Source organism: Macaca nemestrina, chromosome 17 (assembly GCF_043159975.1).
Source record: "Macaca nemestrina isolate mMacNem1 chromosome 17, mMacNem.hap1, whole genome shotgun sequence".
Classification (NCBI taxonomy): Eukaryota; Metazoa; Chordata; class Mammalia; order Primates; family Cercopithecidae; genus Macaca; species Macaca nemestrina.
Window position 1 is genome coordinate 5077629 of NC_092141.1, and position 12410 is coordinate 5090038.

The 12410-nt window shown below is 47.6% G+C and overlaps 1 protein-coding gene across 19 annotated transcripts in view; it reads left to right on the forward strand.

Annotated features, from left to right (window-relative positions):
- Positions 1-12410, forward strand: part of LOC105472378 (misshapen like kinase 1) — a 71722-nt gene that overhangs the window by 32513 nt on the left and 26799 nt on the right. The window lies entirely within an intron of this gene.

The window sequence follows — 12410 nt, forward strand, 5'->3', positions numbered from 1 at the left end:
TTGCTCCACAGCCTTGGCTCACGCTTCCTAGGCTCTGAGCTTCAGTTCGTGTCCCAGCCTCCCAACCGGACAGCATTCTGGAAACAGTTTATGCATAAACTCTTTTGCATTTTCTCTTGGGAAATAATCAAACCTTTTGTTTCTAATCTAATCTCAGTCTGTCCTACGACTACACTGAAATGACTTTTGGTTTTGAGGAAAGGAAAGGAAAATGTCCGTTGATACTGGGCCCCAGGCTGCACCGTGAGAGCAGGAGTGGGTTCACATTTGCCCCTGGTTTTTTCTCCAGGTGGGAGCTGTGGGAGGAGTCCAGGGAGCCCCTTGAGGGTCAGCAGAGCAAAGAAGCAAGGGCTTAAGGCTGGTGTGTGCCTGGTTCTCCCCTGGTCGGTTCTAGGGAGCAGAGTCCGTGGTGCAGGTGGAAGGACCACGGCCCTGTGTCCCGTAACTGTTCAGAACCAGTGCATGCCATGTGCTAGGGAGACGCTGAAGCGTTAGGCAGCACCTTCGGAAAGCTTTTGAAGCTGGGGAAACTAATACATTTGAAATAGTTAAAGGGGGATTTAAGGCAGAGGAGCAGAGTCTGAGGGGACAGCTCGTGCCCTCCCCTTGCCTGCCTCAGGCCACCAGCTGTGCGCCTCTTCTCTCCCTCCAGCCCTTGTTCCTCAGCTTCTTCTGAAAAGCTTTCCTTGAGCCAACCCAGCTCTGCCTTGCTCCGTCTGGCGTTTTATCATTAAATCAGCGGGGATTTGGTGACCTCTTATATACTCAGAAACATACCTGGAGCTTTGAGGGGAACAGGAGCAAACAACAGGCAGCTCCCTAGTGAGGCGAGTGCAGCGTCAGGAGGATGTGCTGCTCGGGGCCAGCCTGGTGTGTGACCACTGCCTTGCATTGTATGCGGAGCTATGAGAGAGGAGACATCTACCAAGTTTCAGCCTTAACATCACTGTTGGCTCTTCATATCTGAGCAAAGCAATATGTATAATTATACATTGTAAACAACACAGGGCACAGTGCCAGGCGACATCTATTTTGACACACACAAGAGGCTCTGTCTGTTATCCCAGAGCCCCACCCTTCAATAATTGAGTCCAACACTTTTATGGTGTCTTCCAGAGCCTCTCCATCAACCAAAGATTTTTATTTATTTATTTATTTTGAGTGGGAGTCTCACTCTGTTGCCCAGGCTGGAGTGCAGTGGCACGATCTCAGCTCACTGTAACCTCCGCCTCCCGGGTTCAAGTGATTCTCCTGCCCCAGCCTCCCTAGTAGCTGGAACTACAGGCACGCGCCACCACACCCGGATAATTTCTGTATTTTTAGTAGAGACAGTTTCACCATGTGGGCCAGGCTGGTCTCGAACTCCTGACCTCAGGATATCCACTCGCCTCAGCCTCCCAAAGTCCTGGGATTACAGGTGTGAGCCACTGTGCCTGGCCCAACCAAAGATTTTACACAATTTTAGTATACGTAAAACGTGAGGAGATAAGACGCGCTTAGTAATAGAAGCTCTAGTGAATGAGACAAAGCAGCCGCAGACCGTTACCCCACATGCTCACGATGCAACAACAGTCGTTTTGTGTGTGTTATAGATTTAGAGCTGCACAGATAAAATACTGCTGCTTTCATTCAGGCACCCGTCTCAGTGCGAGGCTGCCTCACTCTCATTCTATGTATACCCAAGTACCACGTAGAAATGGCTCCTGCCCTTAATGAGCTTCTGTTCTACTTGTGGAGCTGAGGCTCAGCCCTGTGAAAGGTTTAATAGAGATGTTGTGGTCTAGCTTGTTGGGTTGGAAGGAATCTGTTCAGCTAAGTCAAATAAAGGGGTAGATGCAGCAGAGACTCAGGAGCCAGCTACATGCATTCAAACCCTGGCTGTGCCACTGAAATAGCTGTTTGACCTTGGCAAGTTATTTACCTTCCCTGAGCCTGTTTCCTCCTGTGTAAAGTGACAGTAATAATAATATCTACCTCATGGAGTTAGGTGAGGATTAAACTAGTTGGTGTGTGGGCCGGGCGTGGTGGCTCCCACCTGTAATCCCAGCACTTTGGGAAGTCGAGGCAGGTGGATCACCTGAGGTCAGGAGTTCAAGAGCAGCCAGGCCAACATGGCAGAACCCTGTCTCTACTAAAAATACAAAAATTAGCCTGGTGTGGTGGCTGGCACCTGTAATCCTAACCTACTGGGAGGCTGAGGCAGGAGAATTGCTTGAATCCAGGAGGTGGAGGTTGCAGTGAGCCAAGATCACGCCATTGCACTCCAGCCTGGGCGACCGTGAGACTCTGTCTCAAAAAAAAAAATTGGTTGGTACGTGTAAAACACTTAGCACAGTGCCAGACTGTCAATATTTTTTATTTAAAGTCAAGACCCTTCTTGAAAGGGTGTGGTGGCTCACACCTGTAATTCTAGCACTTTGGGTGTCCAAGGCAGCCGGATTGCTTGAGCCCAGGAGTTCAGTACCAGCCTGGGCAACATAGTGAGACCCCTATCTCTACAAAAAAGTTTTTAAAAAGTAGCTGGGCATGATGGTGAGTGCTTGTGGTTCCAGCTACTCAGAAAGCTGAGGTGGGAGAACTGCCTGAACCCAAGAGGTTGAGGCTGCAGTGAGCTATGATTGTACCACTGCACTCCAGCCTGGGCAACATTGCAAGACCCTGCCTCACAAAACAAAAACCAAAAAAATATCCTTCTCACTTCACATGCCAAGGGAAAAAAAAGAGAAAAAGAATCTTGTTGGAACCTAGGCACCTGAATGGCAGCATAGACAGTTCCTTGGAACTGGAACCATAGGGTGGTTCTGGGTTAATGGTAACACCAGGGGATAGCTAGAGTCAGTTGGTCACTGTCCCGCTTCTGTCTCCCCCTGCAGCTCCCACGGCCTCTCCTTCCATGTCTACTGTGCTCTCTGTGTACAGTCTGGCCGCTCTGCCCACTCATGGCCTCTGCTTTCCTTTACCTGAGATAATAATGAGCTCTCCAGCCTTGACTCTCCATGCACTGTCTGACGTCTTCCCTTTTATTTGAAGTGGCTGAAGAGGAAGTTTGCCTTAGGTTCCCTTTTTTCCTTCAGTCTTAGACTGGCTCCCTGGGGTCAGGAACTCATCTCTTAAACTTTTGCTGGGGCTAGAAAGGGGAAGAAATGGTTGAAAACACGGTCCTTTGGGCAACAGGAGGTATGAGCCAGGCAATGCACACTGCAGGCCTTGAGGTCACATTTTCAGGTCAAATCTCGGCTCCACCACTTCCTAGCTGTGTGTAATCCTGGGCAAGTCATTAATTGTTGTAAACTTTTTCACCTGTGAAATGAATATAACAGTAGTACCCACTTCAAAGTTTGTCATGTGAGATTATAATTCTAAAGTGCCCCGCAGTACCAGGAACAAATAAAATGCTCAAAAATTGCTAACTGTCTCATTATTATTATTACTATTTTTGAGATGGAGTCTCGCTGTGTCACCCAGGCTGGAGTGGAGTGGTGCAATTTCGACTCACTGCAACCTCCACTTCCCGGGTTCAAGAGATTCTCCTACCTCAGCCTGCCACGTAGCGGGGATTACACGTGTGTGCCACCACACCAGCTAATTTTGGTATTTTTAGTAGAGACAGGGTTTCACCATGTTGGTCAGGCTGCTCTTGAACTCCTGACCTCAAATGATCCGCCTGCCTTGGCCTCCTAAAGTGCTGGGATTATAGGAGTGAGCCACCACGCCCGGCCTAGCTCTGTCATTATTAAAGGGCTATGGGGGCTGGGCGCGGTGTAATCCCAGCTACTTGGGAGGCTGAAGCAGGAGAATCGCTTGAACCCGGGAGGTGGAGGTTGCAGTGAGCCGAGATCGCACCACTGGACTCCAGCCTGGGCGACAAGAGTGAAACTCCGTCTCAAAAAAAAAAAAAAAAAGAAGGCCTATGGGGAGAGTGGACAGTGAGGGTGATCTCTGAGATGGCCGATATGGGCAAGCTCCTAAAGTAGTAAAGATCAAGACCGGAAGGATGGGGCAGATTGCAGCACTCCTTGTTCAGAGGAGGGTACTGGAAAGGCAGGTAGACCACCGCAGCTTGAATACGTCTTCTTCAAAAGAACCTTTTCCTGGCTCCCCAGGCTCGGTCAGGTGTGCTCTCTTGGCACCCTGCACTTCACAGCACATAAGACAGACCGGAGCTCTTTCCGAGACCGAAACCAACCTTCCTCCTTTTCGGTCCAAGAGACACACTTGGCAGCAGCAGGAGGAATGTCACTCCATACTTTTTTATTTTTATCTTTACTTTTTTATCTTTTCTGTTTTACAGGAGATGTGTATTTAAATAAACCAGACGCTGGACTAGAGGGGGAAAGTTTCAAGGATTTTTTTTTCTCCCCTTTTTCTCAGAAGGACGAATTTCACTATGTGGAACAGCTACGTAGAAAAAAATGATGAAATTGTGATCTATGGAAAAAACATTAAAATAGGTTAGGCATGGTGGCTTACACCTGTAATCTCAGCACTTTGGAAGACTGAGGCAGGAGGATCGCTTGAGCCCAGAAGTTCAAGACCAGCCTGATCAACACAAGGAGACCCGTCTCTACCAAAAACAATAGCCAGTAACCAGGCAGAGTGGTGTGTGCGCTTGTAGTCCCAGTTACCTGGTAGGCTGGGGCAGGAGGATCGCTTGAGTCCAGGAGTTGGAGGCTACAGTGAGCTATGGTTGTGCCACTGCACTCCAGCCTATGGGACAGAGCGAGACCCTGTCTCAAAAAAGAAACAATACGGCCGGGCGCGGTGGCTCAAGCCTGTAATCCCAGCACTTTGGGAGGCCGAGACGGGCGGATCACAAGGTCAGGAGATCGAGACCATCCTGGCTAACACGGCGAAACCCCGTCTCTACTAAAAACACAAAAAATTAGCCGGGCGAGGTGGCGGCGCCTGTGGTCCCAGCTACTCGGGAGGCTGAGGCAGGAGAATGACATGAACCCGGGAGGCGGAGCTTGCAGTGAGCTGAGATCCGGCCACTGCACTCCAGCCTGGGTGACAGAGCGAGACTCCGTCTCAAAAAAAAAAAAAAAAGAAACAATACATTGGTTTGCGGCATCTGAGATGCAACGAAAGAAAGAAAGGAAACAAAGACATGCCACAGCAATAATTACACAATTAATTGTAGAGGTTGGTAACGTGTGCCTGTCTCCTCAGAACGTAAACACCAGTAAGGCAGGGACTGCTTCAGTTACTCACTGTTCTACTCCCCAGCTTAGCACAGTTTCTGGCACACAACAGGAAGAAATAAATAGTCATTAGGTTGGCAGCCTTGTGGAATGTGGACCTGAGCATTTGGAATCATAGAGTTAGAAATTCTGTTTTCGGGCCGGGCGCGGTGGCTCACGCCTGTAATCCCAGCACTTTGGGAGGCCGAGACGGGCGGACCACGAGGTCAGGAGATCGAGACCATCTTGGCCAACATGGTGTAACCCCGTCTCTACTAAAAATACAAAAAATTAGCCGGGCGAGGTTGCGGGCACCTGTAGTCCCAGCTACTTGGCAGGCTGAGGCAGGAGAATCGCTTGAACCAGGAAGTCGGAGGTTGCAGTGAGCCGAGATCACGCCACCGAACTCTAGCCTGGTGACACAGTGGGACTCTGTCTCAAAAAAAAAAAAAAAAAAAAAAGCTATCTTACTGAAAGGGAACTTAGAGAAGTTAAGTGACTGGTCCTTAAACACACAGCCTATTAGCAGCAGAGCCAAGAATAAGAAACCAAATTGTGAGCAACATAGTGAGACCCTGATTCTACACACACCAGAAAAGTAGCCAGACATGATGGCACATGCCTGTAGTCCCAGCTGCTTGGGAGGCTGAAGTAGGATTGCTTAAGCACAGCAGTCTGAGACTGCAGTGAGCCATGATTCTGGCGCTGCACTCCAGCCTGGGTGACAGAGCAACACTGCATCTTAATTAAAAAACAAAAAACTAGATCGGGTGCGGTGGCTCATGCCTATGATCCCAGCATTTTGGGAGGCTGAGGTGGGCAGATCACCTGAGGTCAGGAGTTCAAGACCAGCCTGGTCAACATGGTGAAACCCTGTCTCTACTAAAAATACAAAAATTAGCTGGGCATGGTGGCGCACCTGTAATCCCAGCCACTCAGGAGGCTGAGGCAAGAGAATAGTTTGAACTGGGAGACAGAGGTTGCAGTGAACTGAGATCGCACCATTGCACTCCAGCCTGGGCGACAAGAGCAAGACTCTGTCTAAAAAAAAAAAAAAATTATCTAACTTTTAATCATATGAATATTTTATTGTCTACTGTGTTTGTCTTGGAATTTATTTATTTATTTTTTGAGATGGAGTCTTGCTGGAGTGCAGTGGCAGGATCTCGGCTTACTGCAAACTCCACCTCCCGGGTTCACGCCATTCTCCTGCCTCAGCCTCCCAAGTAGCTGGGACTACAGGCGCCTGCCCCCACGCCTGTCTAATTTTTTGTATTTCTTTTTTTTTTTTTTTTTGAGACGGAGTCTCGCTCTGTCGCCCAGGCTGGAGTACAGTGGCCGGATCTCAGCTCACTGCAAGCTCCACCTCCCGGGTTTAGGCCATTCTCCTGCCTCAGCCTCCCGAGTAGCTGGGACTATAGGCGCCCGCCATCTCGCCCGGCTAGTTTTTTTGTATTTTTTTAGTAGAGACGGGGTTTCACCATGTTAGCCAGGATGGTCTCGATCTCCTGACCTCGTGATCCACCCGTCTCGGCCTCCCAAAGTGCTGGGATTACAGGCTTGAGCCACCGTGCCCGGCCTGTATTTCTTTTTTAGTAGAGACAGGGTTTCACCGTGTTAGCCAGGGTGGTCTTAATCTTCTGACCTCGTGATCCACTCGCCTTGGCCTCCCAAAGTGCTGGGATTACAGTCGTGAGCCATCGCGCCCGGCCTATCTTGGAATTTTTAAATATGTGTTATTAGATGAGAAGCACTTTATCGATTCTTTTCCATATTAGTAGGGTAGCTTGCTTTTTTGTTGTTGTTGTTGTTTAGACAGAGTCTCACTGTGTCACCCAGGCTTAAGTGCAGTGATACAATCTTGGTTCACTGCAACCTCCGCCTCCCCAGTTTAAGCAGTTCTTCTGCCTCAGCCTCCCAAGTAGCTGGAGTTACAGGCATGCATCACCACACCTAATTTTTGTATTTGTAGTAGAGATGGGGTTTCACCATGTTGGTGAGGCTTGTCTTGAACTCTTGACCTCAGGTGATCCGCCCACCTCACAAAGTGCTGGGATTACAGGTGTGAGCCACTACACCAAGCTGATATTAGTAGGGTAGCTTTCTTAGAATAGAATCTGTCGGGCCGGGCGCGGTGGCTCAAGCCTGTAATCCCAGCACTTTGGGAGGCCGAGGCGGGTGGATCACGAGGTCAGGAGATCGAGACTATCCTGGCTAACATGGTGAAACCCCGTCTCTACTAAAAATACAAAAAACTAGCCGGGCGTGGTGGCGGGCGCCTGTAGTCTCAGCTACTTGGGAGGCTGAGGCGGGAGAATGGCGTGAACCCGGGAGGCGGAGCTTGCAGTGAGCCGAGATCACGCCACTGCACTCCAGCCTGGGAGACACAGCGAGACTCCGTCTCAAAAAAAAAAAAAAAAAAAAGAATAGAATCTGTCATTAATAATAATTTATTGTCCAGGCACGGTGGTGCACATGTGTAATCCCAGCCCTTTGGGAGGCCGAGGCAGGTGGATCATTTGAGCCCTGGAGTTTGAGACCAACCTGGTCCACATAATGAGACTGCATATGTAAAAAAGTTTTAAAAATTAGCTAGGTATTGTGGTCCGTACCTGTGATCACAACTGCTCAGGAGGCTGAGGTGGGAGGATTATTTGAGCCCAGGAGGTCAAGGCTGCAGTGAATTGTGATCATGCCACTGCACTCTAGCCTAGGCAGCAGAGCGAGATTCTGTTTCAAGATGATGATGATAATAATAATCAACTGGGTGCAGTGGCTCACGCCTGTAATCCCAGCACTTTGGGAGGCCAAGGCAGGCGGATCACGAGGTCAGGAGATCGAGACCATCCTGGCCAACATGGTGAAACCCCATCTCTACTAAAAATACAGAAAATTAGCCGGGCGTGGTGGCAGGCGCCTGTAGTCCCGGCTGCTTGGGAGGCTGAGGCGGAAGAATGACGTGAACCCGGGAGGCAGAGCTTGCAGTGAACCCAGATCGCACCACTGCATGCCAGCCTGGGCAACAAAGCGAACTCTGTCTCAAAATAGATAGATAGATAGATAGATAGATAGATAGATAGATAGATAGATAGATAGATAGATAATAAACTAAACACTACAGAAGGTGCTCTTAGGATTTTTGTTTGTTTGTTTTGTTTTGTTTTGTTTTGTTTTGTTTTGTTTGCCAAGGTCTTGCTCTGTCATCCAGGCTGGAGTGCAGTGGCATGGCCACAACTCACCGGAGGTTCAACCTCCTCCTAGGCTCAAGTGGTCCTCCTATCTCAGTCTCCTGAGTGGCTCATACCTGTAATCTCAGGGTTACAGGTATGAGCCACCGTGTCCTGCATCTTAGGATTTTTAAAAATGCGTTAAAAAAAAAAGATACACGGTCAGGTACAGTGGCTCACGCTTGTAATCCCAACACTTTGAGAGGTTGAGGCAGGAGGATCACTTGAGCCCAGGAGTTTGAGACCAGCCTGGGCAACATAGTGAAACCCAGCTCTAAAAAATACTAATAATTAAAATTTTTAAAAATTGGGCCAGGTGCAGTGGCTCACGCCTATAATCCCAGGACTTTGGGGGGCTAAGGTGGGTGGATCACCTGAGGTTAGGAGTTTGAGGCCAGCCTGGCCAACATGGCAAAACCCCATCTCTACTAAAATTACAAAAATTAGCCAGGTATGGTGGTCACAGCTAGTTGCGAGGCTGGTAATCACAGCTACTCTTGAGGCTGAGGCAGGAGAATCGCTTTAATCTGGAAGGCGGAGTTGGCAGTGAGCCGAGATGGCACCATTGCACTCCAGCCTGGGTGACAGTGAGACTCTGTCTCCAAAAAAGAAAAAAAAAGTAGTTGATACATAATTATACATATTGATGGAATATGTGATGTTTTGATACATGCATACTATGTATAATGATTAAGTCAGTGTAATTTGGCTATCCATTACCTCAAACACTTATTTGATTTTGTTGAGAACATTCCATACCTTCTAGCTCTTGTTTTTAATTTTTAATTTTTATTTTATCTTTAGACAGAGTCTTGCTCTGTTGCTCAGGCTGGAGTGCAATGGCATGATCTCGGCTCACTGCAACCTCCATCTCCCAGGTTCAGGTGATTCTTCTGCCTCAGCCTCCCAAGTAGCTGGAACTACAGGCATGCGCCAGCACGCCCAGCTACTTTTTGTATTTTTAGTAGAGATGGGGTTTCACCCAATTGGCCAGGCTGGTCTCAAACTCCTGACCTCAGGTGATCCACCCTCGACCTCCAAAAGTGCTGGGATTACAGGCGTGAGTCACCACGCCCGACCCTCCTCTAGCTCTTTTTAAATTTACAATAAAGTATTTATAACTGTGGTTACCCTACTGTGCTGTCAAACACTAGAACCTTCTAGTATTTCTTCTATCCACCTGTATTTCTGAATCCATTAACCAGCCTGTCTTCATCCCCCTGCCCTTCTCAGCTTCTGGCAACCCCCGTTCTGCTGTCCACCTCCTTGAGACCAGCTCTTTCTAGTCCCCACATATGAGAGAGTGCATGTAATGTTTGTCTTTCTATGCCTGGTGTATTTCACTTAACAGAATATCCTCTGGGCTCATCCATGTTGCTGCAGGTGAACCGATTTCATTACTTTTTATGACCGAATAACATTCCATCCACATTCCATATACTATTCCATATAGATATGCAATATTTTCTGTATGCATTTATTTAATTTAACTCTATATCTTGGCTGTTATATCTTGGCTAGTGCTACAATAAATATAGGAGTATAGTTGTCTCTTCCATGTACTGATTTCTTTTTTTTTTTTTCTTTTTTTTTGAGACAGGGTCTCACCCTGTTGCCCAGGTTGGAGTGCAGTGGCATGATCATGACTGACTGCATGCAGCCTGAACCTCCTGGGCTCAAGCAGTCCTCCCACCTCAGCCTCCTAAGAGCTGGTAGCGCAGGTGCACACTGCCACTGTCTAATTATTTATTTATTTATTTATTTATATATATATTTATTTATTTATTGAGACGGAGTCTCGCTCTGTCGCCCAGGCTGGAGTGCAGTGGCGCCATCTCGGCTCACTGCAAGCTCTGCCTCCCGGGTTCATGCCATTCTCCTGCCTCAGCCTCCCAAGTAGCTGGGACTACAGGCGCCCACCACCACACCTGGCTAATCTTTTTGTATTTTTAGTAGAGACGGGGTTTCACCATGTTAGCCAGGATGGTCTCGATCTCCTGACCTCGTGATCCGCCTGCCTTGGCCTCCCAAAGTGCTGGGATTACAGGTGTGAGCCACCACTCCCGGCCTAATTTTTTAATTTTTAAATTGTTATTTATTTATTTTTGAGGCAGGGTTTAACTCCTATCACCCAGGCTGGAGTGCAGTGGCACGATCTCGGCTCACTGTAACTTCCACCTCCAGGGTCAACCAATTGTGCCTCAGCCTCCCAAGTAATTGGGACTACAGGTGCATACCACCACGTCCAGCTAATTTTTTGTACTTTTTGTAGAGACAGGGTCTCACCGTGTTGCTCAGGGTGGTCTCTAACTCCTGAACTCAAGTAATCCTCCTGCCTCTTTCTCCCACAGTGCTCACATTACAGGTGTGGGCCACTGTACCTGACAATTTTTTCTCTTTTGGATATATACCCAGCAGTGGCATTTCCTAATCTTATGATAGTTCTATTTTCAGTTTTTTGAGGAACCTGCATGCTGTTGTCCATAGAGGCTGTACTAATTTAGATTCCCACCAACAGTGTAAGAGTTCCCCTTTCTCTATATCCTTGGCAGCATCTCTTTTTTTTTTTTTGTCTTTTAAAAATTATTTTATTTGTATTTATTCATTTTTATTTTATATTTATGTATGTATGTATGTATGTATTTATTTATTTTAATTTATTTTGAGACAGAGTCTCACTCTGTCACCCAGGCTGGAGTGCAGTGGCTCACTGCAAGGTCCCCCTCCAGGGTTCACACCATTCTCCTGCCTCAGCCTCCTGAGTAGCTGGGATTACAGGCGCCCGCCACCACACCCGGCTAATTTTTTTTTGTAATTTTTAGTAGAGACGGGGTTTCACCGTGTTAGCCAGGATGGTCTCGATCTCCTGACCTCATGATCCGCCCACCTCGGCCTCCCAAAGTGCTAGGATTACAGGCATGAGCCACCACGCCCCGCCAATTTTTTTTTTTTAAAGACTATTTTATTTTTTGTAGAGGAGTGGTTTCACTATGTTGCCGAGGCATGTCTTGAACTCCTGGGCTCAAGTGATCCTTCCACCCCAGCCTCCCAAAGTGTTGGGATTACAGTTACAGGTGTGAGCCATTATGCCCAGCCTTTTTGTCTTTTGATAATAACCCTTTAACTGGGGTGAGATGCTATCTCATTGGGTTTTGATTTGCATTTCTCCTATTACTAGTGATATTGAAGGATTATTATTTTTAATAACAGGTTTATTGAAATATAATTTACATAACATAAAGTTTACCCTTTAAAAATATTTTAGGCCAAGTGTGGTGGCTCATGCTTGTAATGCCAGCACTTTGGGAGGCCAAGGCGGGCAGATCACTTGAACTCAGGAGTTCAAGACCAGTTTGGGCAACATAGTGAAACCCCATCTCTACAAAAAATATAAAAATTAGCCAGGTGTGGTGGTGTGCACCTGTAGTCCCAGCTACTTAGGAGTTTGAGGCAGGAGGATTGCTTGAGCTCAGGAGGCAGAGGTTGCAGTGAGCTGAGATCACACCACTGCACTCCAACCTCAGCAACAAAGTGAGACCCTGTCTCAAGAAACAAACCAACAAAACTTAAAATAAAATATTTTAACGTGGTTTTTGGTATACTTACCGACTTATGCAACCATCTTCACTATCTAATTTCAGAACCTTTTCATTATCCCCAGATGAAACCCAGTATGCATTAGCAGTCATTACCCATTTTCCCCTTCCTCCCAGCCCCTGGCAACCACTAATCTACTTTTCATTTTTTTGGATTTGCCTATTCTGGACATTACAAATAAATGTAGCCACATAATATGTGGCCTTTTGTGACTAGTTTCTTTCATTAAACATAATGTTTTCTTTTTTTTTTTTTTTTTTGAGACGGAGTCTCACGCTGTTGCCCAGGCTGGAGTGCAGTGGCGCGATCTCGGCTCACTGCAAGCTCCGCCTCCCGGGTTCCCGCCATTCTCCTGCCTCAGCCTCCTGAGTAGCTGGGACTACAGGCGCCCGCCACCGCGCCCGGC